The sequence below is a fragment of the Muntiacus reevesi genome, chromosome 5 (assembly GCF_963930625.1).
Source record: "Muntiacus reevesi chromosome 5, mMunRee1.1, whole genome shotgun sequence".
Classification (NCBI taxonomy): domain Eukaryota; kingdom Metazoa; phylum Chordata; class Mammalia; order Artiodactyla; family Cervidae; genus Muntiacus; species Muntiacus reevesi.
The window spans coordinates 7153826-7167139 of NC_089253.1; the positions used below are offsets into that span (position 1 = coordinate 7153826).

The window sequence follows — 13314 nt, forward strand, 5'->3', positions numbered from 1 at the left end:
CCCTCAGTTATGACCAGCTGTTCCTTCTGCATTTCCAAACTCAATCCATCATCCCTGTGTTTAACCGTCACATGGCCACACTAGACTCCCGAATCTTTTGTTGATTCAACAAGCAATTATAGAATGCCTGTTATGCGCCCAAACCATTACTTGACTTTGTCAGGGATGTGTGAGAATGGGTCCATGCACTGAAGTCTGGGTGACTCAAAAGTCGAGACAGAGAAACTGACTAGGGAAGAAAGAAGATGAATGTCAGTCTAGAGTTTCAGATGAGGATGGGACACACCTAGATAGAACCATCAGGAAAATAGTTATAGTTGTGGGACAGAATCTTTGGAGAGAATCTGGATCCTCATAAATGCAACAGTTAAAATGGAATTCTTAGCACTACGCGCACATGCCATAAAAATCTCCTTCCTTGTACCTGATGGCCTCTTTGTCTGAAAAAAATTTTTTTTCTCAGCCTATGCAAAACCTATGGATGTGTCAAGACTCAGTTCAAGTCCTTTCTTTTCTTTAGAGCCTTCCTCACCTACCCTTATTCCTGTAAATATTCCCTATTGCTAAACTTCTCTTTTAATGTGTATCATAACAGTTGTCATTTGCTTACAGATAGCCTTGTGTGTGTTAATTGCTCAGTCGTGTCCAATTCTTTGCAGTCTCATGGACTGTAGCCCATCAGGTTCCTCTGTCCATGGAATTCTCCTGGCAAGAGTACTGGAGTGGTCGCCATTCCCTTCAGGGGATCTTCCTGACCCAGGGATTGAACCCGGGTCTCCTGCACTGTGGGCAGATTCTTTACCATCTGAGTCGCCAGGGAAGCACAACAGATAGCCTTAGGTTGTTCTAAATTAGTTTGTGAACCAAAAGTCTATCAACCAAGAAGACTCATTTTCTTGAAGACAGAAAATATGATTTCCTCTCAATCCCCCAAAGGCTTCAAACCTCAATCTATTTTTCAAAATCATTATCCATTTAAATTGCTAGCGTATCTCTCTTTTCCGTCTGACAAAAATGCCCTTCTTCACCAACTGCCATTCTCCTTCCTGTTACCCACTACTATGGGTCCCTGTTTTAGTGACAAGCAATGGGTTATGTGCTGGACTTATGGAGCTAAAACACCATCTTCAGAATTTCACCATTTCTTGAAGAAAGGCATATAAAAATGCAATGCAATGCAATGCATGTTAAATTGGAATTAGACACTGAGAGTCTAAGGTACAAAATGCATATTTCTTTCAGACTGGATGAGTCACAAAATGCTTAGAAGAGAAGGCTCTGACACGAGGTTAGAAAAACAGAAGTTAATAAAATGAAGAAAGAATAATGTGACTAAGCAACCATGAATGATTATTAAAACTAGCTGTTGGGAGAATTAGTAAGAAACCATGATGTTTTCTGAGACCTTAACCAAGGCATATAAAAAGAACAGGAGAGCTGTCTTTTCACCTTACTTATAGTTTCCTTTGTTGTGCAAAAGCTTTTAATTTTCATTAGGTCCCATTTGTTTATTTTTGCTTTTATTTCCAATATTCTGGGAGGTGGGTCATAGAAGATCTTGCTGTGATTTATGTCGGAGAGTGTTTTGCCTATGTTCTCCTCTAGGAGTTTTATAGTTTCTGGTCTTACATTTAGATCTTTAATCCATTTTGAGTTTACTTTTGTGTATGGTGTTAGGAAGTGTTCTAGTTTCATTCTTTTACAAGTGGTTAACCAGTTTTCCCAGCACCACTTGTTAAAGAGATTGTCTTTTTTCCATTGTATATCCTTGCCTCCTTTGTCAAAGATAAGCTGTCCATAGGTTCGTGGATTTATCTCTGGGCTTTCTATTCTGTTCCATTGATCTATATTTCTGTCTTTGTGCCAGTACCATACTGTCTTGATGACTGTGGCTTTGTAGTAGAGTCTGAAGTCAGGCTGGTTGATTCCTCCAGTTCCATTCTTCTTTCTCAAGATTACTTTGGCTATTCGAGGTTTTTTGTATTTCCATACAAATTGTGAAATTATTTGTTCTAGTTCTGTGAAAAATACCGTTGGTAGCTTGATAGGGATTGCATTGAATCTATAGATTGCTTTGGGTAGAATAGCCATTTTGACAATATTGATTCTTCCAATCCATGAACACGGTATGTTTCTCCAACTGTTTGTGTCCTCTTTGATTTCTTTCATCAGTGTTTTATAGTTTTCTATGTATAGGTCTTTTGTTTCTTTAGGTAGATATACTCCTAAGTATTTTATTCTTTTTGTTGCAATGGTGAATGGTATTGTTTCCTTAATTTCTCTTTCTGTTTTTTCATTGTTAGTGTATAGGAATGCAAGGGATTTCTGTGTGTTAATTTTATATCCTGCAACTTTACTATATTCATTAATTAGCTCTAGTAACAAATGGGACCTAATGAAAATTAAAAGCTTTTGCACAACAAAGGAAACTATAAGTAAGGTGAAAAGACAGCCCTCAGATTGGGAGAAAATAATAACAAATGAGGAAACAGACAAAGGATTAATCTCAAAAATATACAAGCAACTCCTGAAGCTCAATTCCAGAAAAATAAACGACCCAATCAAAAAATGGGCCAAAGAACTAAACAGACATTTCTCCAAAGAAGACATACAGATGGCTAACAAACACATGAAAAGATGCTCAACATCACTCATCATCAGAGAAATGCAAATCAAAACCACAATGAGGTACCATTACACGCCAGTCAGGATGGCTGCTATCCAAAAGTCTACAAGCAATAAATGCTGGAGAGGGTGTGGAGAAAAGGGAACCCTCTTACACTGTTGGTGGGAATGCAAACTAGTACAGCCACTATGGAAAACAGTGTGGAGATTTCTTAAAAAACTGGAAATAGAACTGCCATATGACCCAGCAATACCACTTCTGGGCATACACACTGAGGAATCCAGATCTGAAAGAGACACGTGCACCCCAATGTTCATCGCAGCACTGTTTATAATAGCCAGGACATGGAAGCAACCTAGATGCCCATCAGCAGATGAATGGATAAGGAAGCTGTGGTACATATACACCATGGAATATTACTCAGCCGTTAAAAAGAATTCATTTGAATCAGTTCTAATGAGATGGATGAAACTGGAGCCCATTATACAGAGTGAAGTAAGTCAGAAAGATAAAGAACATTACAGTATACTAACACATATATACGGAATTTAGATAGATGGTGGCGATAACCCTATATGCAAAACAGAAAAAGAGACACAGAAATACAGAACAGACTTTTGAACTCTGGGGGAGAACGTGAGGGTGGGATGTTTTGAAAGAACAGAATGTATATTATCTATGGTGAAACGGACCACCAGCCCAGGTGGGATACATGAGTCAAGTGCTCGGTCCTGGTGCACTGGGAGGACCCTGAGGAGTCGGGTGGGGAGGGAGGTGGGAGGGGGGATCGGGATGGGGAATACATGTAACTATATGGCTGATTCATGTCAATGTATGACAAAAACCTACTGAAATGTTGTAAAGTGATTGGCCTCCAACTAATAAAATAATATTAAAAAAAAAAAAAAAAAAAAAAAGAACAGGAGAATGAAGGGAGACTATGGAAAGACAATATAATGAAAGATCTTATATGATTGGTGATTGTCAAGGAGTCTGCACTTCATTTAAAGGCAAAGAGAGCCAAAGAAAATGCTTATATAGAGGTGTAGTTTTATTAAGTGTGTGTTTTATCAATCTCACTGATAACGGCAAAGGAAGACATGCAGCACCTATTCCATGAGAGAGGATGGATTCCTAAATAAACTCATCTCTGGGATGATCATAGGGAAAGGAGTAGATTCTCAAGACAGTGAGGGCATGGAGTCACCATGACTCTGTCTCTGGAAGGAGAAGATCCTTGGTAAGGAACAGTGACACTACCCCCACCTACGGCTCTGGTTTAAACAACTGACGGAATAATGGTAGAACCCATCTAGAGACACACAGTGGAAAAGGCAACCACTTTCTGTAGGGGGAAATGATGAGGACTGTAGTTTGGGTCAAGCTGTACTGGGGGAAGCTTGGGTTCAGCTATCTCATAGGTGTGAAATCCCCTGATTTAGAGTGGGAAGAATAATAAAGTTGGACTCAGAGATTTAGAAGTAATTAGAAAAAAACAGAAGTTGAAGTTACAGCATGAAATGTAAATGAGAGACTATCTAAAAGTAGAGATAATGCTTCCCCTGGTGGCTCAGTGGTAAATAAGCCACCCACCAGTGCAGGAGATTCGGGTTCGATCCCTGATCCGGGAAGTTCCCACATGCAGCAGAGCAACTAAGCTCTTGGACCACAACTACTGAGCTGCTGCTCTAAACCCCAGGAGCCGCAACTACTCAGCCCATGTGCTGCAACTACTGAAGCCGGCACAACCCGGAGCCTGTTGCTCTGCAACAGGAAAAGCCACTGCAGTGAGAGAAGCCCATGCACCGCGCAACTAGAGACTGGTCCCCGCTGGCCACAACTAGAGAAAAGCCCATGCAGCAACGAAGACCCAACAGAAACAAAAATAAATAATTATGAAAAAGAAGCACAGGTGAAAAATACCAAAGACAAAAGACACTGTGGCATATATATATATATGCATATACACACATACACACACACAATGGAATATTATCAAGCTATAAAAAAGAGTGAGATTTGCTGTTTTCATCAACATGGATGAACCGTGGATGCATTAGGCTAAGTGAAATAATTCAAACAGAGAAAGACATACACTATATGATCTCACTTAAATGTGGAATCTAAAAAGAAAATCATAGATACAAAGAACAGACTGGTGGTCACCAGAGGTGGGCGTGGCTTGGGTGGGTGAAATGGGTGAAGGGAGTCAAATAGTACAAGTTTCCAGTTATAAAGTCAGTCAGTCATGGGGGGATAATGCATCATATATAGCGTTTTGACTACAGTTATAATACTGTTTTGCATATTTGAAAGTTGCTAAGAGAATAGATCTTGAAAGTTTCTGTTACACACACTAAATTCTGTAACTTTGTGTGGTGATGGACGTAACTAGACATTGAGATCATTTCACAGTGTATACAAGTATCGAATCATTATGTTATACACCTGAAACTAATATAATGTCAATTATATCTCCATTTAAAAAGGATAAAACCCCAATGAGCACTAATATATAAGGTGGAGGTGTAGGCAGAAAGGCTTGCTCAGAGGATCAAGAAGGCAGGGGGCAGTGAGGAGCGGGTCAGGAAGAGAATGTTAGCACAGGATAAGAGGTGTTCAAGGAGAAAGTGGTCAGCTGTCTACAGTGCAGCAGAGGTCAGTGACCTTCAGCACCCCTTCCCCATCCCGACGTGGTGCAGAATGAGTCTCCATTGCACTGATATTTCTTAGATCCACCATATGGATGACAAGCTTCCCCCATACTTCTCTGAGTCTTCTCAGGGCTTCTCTCTCTCTCTCTCTCTCTCTCTCTCTCTCTCTCTCTCTTAACCTTTCAAAGAAGTGCCTTTATTTATTTACAGGGTTTAGGAAAGGGAAAAATAGCTCTAGAAAAAGGAAATTCCAAAATAGGTGTCTTCGGCGAGTCCAGCGCGGTGACAGGTTCTGACCGGTCCGGGCTGTAAGACTTGCTCTTGCCGGCGGTCACCTCCCGGTGCTGAGGACGGTCCCCCCGGCATCTCTCAGTCGGCTCCCTCTGGGCCCCAGCGACTGGCCCGGCCGACTTCTCAGCTCTCGGTCAGCCCGTCGCCCTCGCCAGCTCCTCGTCCTACAGGATTTCATAATCGCCGAGGACTTCCTTTGGGGGTGGCTTGTTCCATTTACAGCCTGGAATTCCACCGTTTGGGCCCGCGATGTTGAGGGTGTCGCTGATCAGGCTGTACTTCAGGATTCGGTTGTTGGCCGTGCTGGAGGTGAGGGATGGGGACGCGTTTACCTCCATCAGCCAGGCTTCAGCTTGTCGTTGATGATGATGTCGTATCCGCAGCACTCAAAGCAGTGCTCGTCGCTGTTCCTCACGGGCGCCACGGCCTTCGGGGGCTGCACGCTGATCCAGCGGAGCTCCTCAAACAGCTTGCTGGTCACCTCCTCGCCTCGGGTGCTCTCCAGGTAGAGCCGCGGGTTGTGCACGGTCCACTCGCCCCCCGGATGTGGTTGTAGTCCTCCCCGTGTTTCTGAACGGCGACACTGGTGAGGTGGACAAACATGCTGTCCAGCTCACCGGTGCTCGGGGTGCATTTCGCTGTGCTGAAGCGGCCAAGTCCAAGCTTACACGTGGAGCAGTGCAGCGGGCGGTATGCAGATGCCAGACATACAGGCGCAGGCCGAACCTCCTGCCGACGATCAGTAACCGGTGGTTAATGCACAGAGATCACGTAGGCTTCCTTGGTGGGCCGAGTCTCGAACGAAGATGTTTTGCTGTCCCGGGACCACTTTTTGATCTGCAAGAGCTTGCTGACCAAGAAGATGCCCTTTCCCTGGGCTTTGCCACAGGGTTTCATAATCCAGGTACCCGAGGGGTTTTCCGGAACTCCTCCACGATCAGATTGTAGTCGGCGGGCAGCATGTAGGTGACGGGGACACATTCCAGGTAGAGGTACATCCCGCTTTCGTCCTTCTCCGCCAGCGGGCTCCCTTCCTTCTCCAGCTCCTTCCTGTATCTCTTGATGTTCTTCACCATCAGGTCCTCGCGCGTCAGCTCATAGTGGTTCGGGAAATGGTTGGCTATTTGATCATCTGAGAGCCAGTGGCCAGTTTAGACACTAAAGGCATTGTGGATGGTCTGCACGCTCATCCTTGTACAAGTCTTCCTGAGGCCCGGCGACAGACACCAGTAGAAATTCCAGTCCTCGTTTTCTGTCACTTGGACCCATCCCCTCTTCTCAGAGTTATTTACCAGCACCGACTCCTCGATGTCAGTGACACACTTCACTTTTCCTGCCATAATCCACAGGTATTTATGGCGCCAACAGGAATGTCTGATTTCTCTGCAGTCTCCCTGACTCCTGCCTCGGGTGGGCAGAGCGCTGTGAAGCCCGGGAGCGCGGAGCGCGCGGCCCGGCCCCGCCTCCAGCCCCAGCCCCACTCAGCCATCGCTGGAGGACAGGGCCAGCTTACCCGGCGCGGGCCGGCCCTCCGCCCACCGCACTCCAGTGCTTCTCTCTAGATGATCCTGGCCTCACATCTGCTTGTTACAAACGCTGCAACACAGTCCCACATAGATGCTTGACAATTACACTCCTTGTCTTAATAGTGAGGTATTTCTTGGTCTGAAATTACAGATATTAAATTATGCACCATTTGGCCCTGTCCACCTCTTCTCTGTTCTTGTTGTCTGATTCGTATTTTCTACTAAACATAAAATAACATTTCCCTGACTGCTTTTTCCCCTCCCTTTCTACCTCTGAAACATGACTTTTGCTCTAACTGGATATTCAGGCATGCACAGCTAGTACATTTAAACCATTTAGGGGCAATAGCAAACTAGAAAAATGATTTCATTAACCTAAAAGACATCTGTAATAAATGAATTTGATAAGATGAGGAAGAAATGAGTCTATTTCTCAGAAATAAATTACTTTTAAGTTGCCAGGCGTCTCTAGGGCGACTTTAATAAGAGACACAGGTCCAGAGCAAAATGAGTAAACTGCCTCAATTCACAATGTTGATTACATGGTTGTTGTTGTTGACCCTTCTGTATTGAATTGTGACTAAAATCTTGTACTCCTCATTGCCAGTAATTTCACAACTGCAGATCATCATGTTGTCCCAGCTCTTTGGAACAATGATTTTCTGTTTGCCCATTTCAAAAGTATCCTATGAGGAATAATATCTCAAATGAGGTGAAAATGTCAGGTTTTGTTTCCTTATGAAAGTGTATTTGAATCCATGTATGCATGTGCAAGTATATAAGTGTTTGTGCATGTGTTAGTATGTGTATCGATGCATGTGCTTGTTTGTGCAAAACCCCAAGTGCTCTGCTAAACAGATACCATCAGTGCTTTTCTGGTTAGCAGAGAAGACCAGGGGATCATATACCAGGTTAGACAAAAATTTTCTGTCCATCAAATGAGCATCAGATTGGGTTAAAACAACTCAACAAATGAACAAGTAAGAATAATAACAAAATTTTTCCTTGTTATTAAAATCTTGCTTACTGATGCCTGTTCAAGCAAAATTTCTGTTAATCTAACATAATCTGTAGGTGCTTAAGAGAATTTGTTGAAGTGAAATTTTATTGAAAAGAATAGTGTTGCATGATGGGTAAGGAAATAAGTGTCCAATCTATGTTGCCCCATGCAGAATGGCACATCTTCAATTCTTGCATCACCTAAAAATCATAATTCCAGTATCCTGCTCTCTGAATAGAGGCTTCTAGGTGGCTCAGTGATATCTGCCTGCCAATGGAGGAGACATCAGTTTGATCCCTGTGTTGGGAAGATCCCCTGAAGAAGGAAATTACTGGAGGAAATTCCACTCTGCTATTCTTGCCTGGAAAATACCATGGACAGAGGAGCCTGGCAGGCTACAATCCATGGGGTCACAAAAAAAGTCAAACACAATTTAGCAACTAAACAACAACTCTCTGAATAAGCACCCTTTTATCAACTCTTGATTTTGCTTTTACCATCTCTTATTTTCTTTGCCTTTTCATATGCCCTTGCTCTCAGAGAATGCCCTTGTTTTACAATTTCTCCATTTTCCCCAGTATCTTAGCTCTTCCCAGGCCAGTCAGACTTTAAGGATCCTATGCCACAGTTAATTATTCAAACCACTTTCTCAGCCAGATCATCAAATCTCTCACAAACCTGATCATTTAGCAAAATCTGTTCTGTAATTCACCTCTGCAGCCCTATTTCTAAACTGTGTAGTATTACTAGAAAAAAACATACAGCTCTATTCTGTCATGATCCGCATCAGCTCTGTCTTCTTCCTCACTTCTTCCAGTGCCTCCTCCAGTAAAATCTGGCTTCTGTCTTTACCTCTCCACCATAACTTCCCAATTGTGCTGCCAGATTCTAAAAGCAGTTTTAAACCCTGTGTCCTCTGCTAGATCTGACATTGCCAGTGGTCTTGTCCCTTGTAAAGCTCTTGCCTATTCTTGGCTTTGTGGTAGCACTCTGCTCCCCCTCACTACTCTCCATTTGTATTCTCTCCCCTCTATATCTCTCCTTTATCAGGTTCCTAAAACAGTATCTTCTTTCCTACATATTCCTTAAGTATTTGTATTATCTGGACTTCTACACTTACGACTTAACTTGTATCATGCAGAACACTCTTACTGGGTGATCACATTTCTTCTATTAGTTCTACCAAGTATCAATTTGTTGACATTTAAATGAAATATCTCAGGCCAGATTTCTCTTTAAGTTTCAGATTCTATGTGTAACTGTATTCTTGACATAATCCACTTGAAGGTCTCACAAATTATTCAAAGTCAACATATGTAAAACTGAACTACCCTAACACACATTTCTCACTAGTAAATGGCACTAATCACTCAAGTAAGAAGATCTGGTCATTCTAGACTCCTTTTCCTGCCTTACACTCCAAAGAATATTAATCAATAACACTGTCTCTTTGAACCTCTAAAATAGTATTTCTTACTTTAGTCCATTACTTTCTTTTTTTAAAAAATGTATTTACCTCCATTTATTCCATTGCAACTTTTATTTCTTTGTTTATACGTTATATCTTGCCAAAGTTTTTAAAAGTGTATTGAACTTGTTCTGACCTGTTAGCATTTACAACACCAGTTCCTGGCTCTTGCTGGCTCCGTTGTGCACAGGCAGCTAGAAATATGTTTGATTTTTAAAATTATTTTGTTCTTACATAGTTTCTGAACCACTGAGCTAAATGTATTCAAAAGTATGTAATCTTCAACGTCTGTCAGATTTATTTCAACTGATCTTAAGACATATGTGAAGGTCTCTTTCTGTGGTTAATATATAAACCTGCTTGGTCTCTTTCTGTCTCCGTGTCATTCCCTTGTTCTCATGGCTGAAGAGGGAGCATTGGGACCTCAGTGTCCTGCTTTAAAGAAAAAACATTGAAGTAGAGTTACTTTACAACGTTGTGTTCGTTTCTGCTGCACAGCAAAGTGAACCAGCTGTGTGTACACATATCCACTCTTCGTTGGGTTTCCTTCCCACTCAGGTCACACCGTGCATTGAGGAGAGTCCCCGGGGCTGTACTGTATGTTCCTATTCGCCATGTATTTTATATACAGCCGTGCATGCATGTCAGTCCCATTCTTCCATCTCATCCCACCCCTCTCACCCCCTCCAGTATCCGTACATCCGTTCTCTACATCTGTGTTTCTATGCCTGCTTTGCAAATAAGTTCATCTGTGTCATTTCTCTAGATTCCACATATAAGTGATATTATACAATATTTGTTCTTCTCTTTCTGACTCACTTCACTCTGTATGATAGTCTCTAGGTCCATCCACATCGCTGCAAATTGCTGTTTCATTCCTTTCTATGGCTGAGTAATATAATTGCATATTATTAATACATACCACGTCTTCTTTATCCATTCTTCTGTTGATGGATATTTAGATTGCTCCCATGCCTGGCAATTGTAAATAGTGCTGCAGTGAACTACTGGGGTGAATTGAAATGCTCAAAACAGTATGAGACTCACACAAAAATAGAAATACAGATCAATGGAGAAGGATTGAAAGCCCAGAGATAAACCCATGGACCTAAACTCACCAATCTATGACAAAGGAGGTAAGAATATACAATGGAGAAAAGATAGTCTCTTCAATAAGTAATGCTGGGAAAACTGGACAGCTACATGTGAAAGAATGAAATTATAACATTCCCTAACATCACGCACAAAAATAAACTTAAAATGAATTAGAGACCTAAATGTAAGGCCGATATTATAAAACTCTTAGAGGAAAACATAGGCAGACCCTCTTGGACATAAATCACAGCAAGATCCTTTTTGACCTACCTCCTAGAGTAACGGAAAACAAACAAACAAAAAGATGGGACCTAATTTAACTTAAAAGCTTTTGCACAGCAAAGGAATCCATAAACAAGATGAAAAGACAACCCTTAGAATGGGACAAAATATGTGCAAATGAAGCAACTGACAAGGGATTAATCTCCAAAATATACAAACAGTTCATGCAGTTCAATAACAAAAAAAGAACACAATCAAAAAATGGGGAGAAGACCTAAATGGACATTTCTCCAAAGAAGACATATAGATGGGCAACAAGAACATGAGAAAATGCTCAACATCACTAATTATTAGAGAAATACAAATCAAAACTATAATGAGTATCACCTCACACCAGTCAGCATCGCCATCATCAAAAGAATCTTCAAACAGTAAATGCTTTTTTGTGGAGAAAAGTGAACATTTTTTCAATGTTGGTGAGAATGTAAATTGATACAACCACTATGGAGAACAGCATGGGGGTTCATTAATAAACTAAAAATAGAACTACACTATGACCCAGGAATCCCACTCCTGGGCATCTAACTAGAGAAAATCATAGTCCATTACTTTTCACCCTGTGATCACTTCTTTTTTTCAAACCCTCTTTACCCTAGGAAGCCCTCATAGTAACCACAAAGGAAAAATCAGTAGTAGATACACAAAAAAGTCTGGTAAGGGTCAAAGAGTATGACTACAAAAGGTGACCAAATCACATCGGAAGGTAGCAAGAGAGGAAACAAGGAACAAAATCTACAAAACAGCCAGAAAACAACAAAACTACAGTGTTAAATCCTTACTATTTACTTATTAATTACTATTTAATTGCTATTTAATTATTAAATTATTTAAATAAATTAAATTAAATTATTTAAATTAATTAAATTATTTAATTATAAAATTAAATAAATTAAAGGATCAATTACTATTTAAACAAAAATGACTTAAATTATCCAATATAAAGGACTTCCTAGGTGGTGCTACCCTTAAAGAACCTGCCTGCCAATGCAGGAGACATAAGAGATGGTGGTTTTATCTCTGGGTTGGGAAGATTCCCTGGAGGAGGGCATGGCAAGCCACTCCAGTGTTCTTGCCGAGAGAATCCCATGGACACACAGGAGCCTGGCAGGCTACAGCTCATAGGGTCACAGAGTCAGATACAACTGAAGAGACCTGTCATCCAATAAAAAAAGACATAGAATGGTTTAATGAATAGAAAAAACAAAATCCAAGGATATATGCTCCCTACAAAGGACTCAGTTTTGCTTTAAAGGCATGTATCAACTGAGGGTGAAGTCATAGAAAAGCTATTTCAAGTAAATAACCAAAAGAAAGCAGGGGTAGCTGTACTTATATCAGACAAAATAGATTCTAAGTTAAAAATGATCAAAAAGGACAAAGAATTTCCATGTAAAATAATTAAAGGCTCAATCTCAGAAGAAATAACAATTTTAAATATTTATGAACCTGTCATGTATTATGCACCTAAATACATAAAGCAAATACTAACAGAACTCAAAGGAAAAGTAAACATCAAAACATTAGTAGTTGGGGACATTAATACCTGACTCTTAACAATGGATAGATCATCTAGATAGAAAAATCAATAAGGAAACAGAAGATCTGAACACTATGGATCAAAGGGTCCTAACAGCCACATACACAACATTCCTTCTAACATTTTCCTCCTGTACACAGAAATTCTCTAAGATAGGTCATATGTTAGGCCATAAAAAGTCTTAATGAATTCAAGACAATAGAAATGCAACAATGGAATGAAACAAGAAATCCATAAAAGTGGGAAACCTGGAACATACTCATCAAAAGGAACCAATATTTTAACTGTTAACAGTGTAACTCACTTGATGAAAATAAGTTATAAATCTTATTGTAAATATATTTAACGATCTTGACTTTATGATTTTCCCCAAATATAAATTTGAAAGTGAAAGTGTTACTCACTCAGTCATGTCCAACTCTTTGTGACCACATGGACTGTGGCCCACCAGGCTCCTCTGTCCATGGAATTCTCAAGGCAAGGATACTGAACTGGGTAGCCATTTCCTCCTCCAGGGGATCTTCCAACCCAGGGATCAAACCGTGGTCTCCTGCATTGCAGACAGATTCGTTACCTCATGAGCCATCAGGGAAGCCCAAATATAAATTTGCCTGGAATCATTTATTTAATAGAATGTTTTTCCTTCTTCTTTGTAGTTTTGCCTTTGTCAAAAATCAATTCTGTAAGTACCTGTGAATTCTGTTCCATTAGTCTATTTATCCCTACAAATTGTATATCATTGAAAATATACAAATTGTGTATCTTCATGTCTTACTACCTAATACTTAATTTCCCCAACTTTGTTCTTTATCAGTATTATCTTGACTATACTTGG

General features: G+C 40.7%; 1 protein-coding gene, 1 long non-coding RNA gene and 1 pseudogene across 3 annotated transcripts in view; 1 reads left to right on the forward strand and 2 right to left on the reverse strand.

Annotated features, from left to right (window-relative positions):
* The window catches only part of GRM5 (glutamate metabotropic receptor 5), a 585267-nt gene that overhangs the window by 380953 nt on the left and 191000 nt on the right, over window positions 1-13314 (forward strand). The window lies entirely within an intron of this gene.
* LOC136169515 (polyglutamylase complex subunit TTLL1-like) lies at window positions 5612-6911 on the reverse strand (annotated as a pseudogene).
* The window catches only part of LOC136168835 (uncharacterized), a 190612-nt gene continuing 190295 nt past the window's right edge, over window positions 12998-13314 (reverse strand). Inside the window, exon 3 of the long non-coding RNA XR_010663347.1 lies at window positions 12998-13029. This is a non-coding gene — a long non-coding RNA (uncharacterized lncRNA). The remainder of the gene's footprint in view (window positions 13030-13314) is intronic.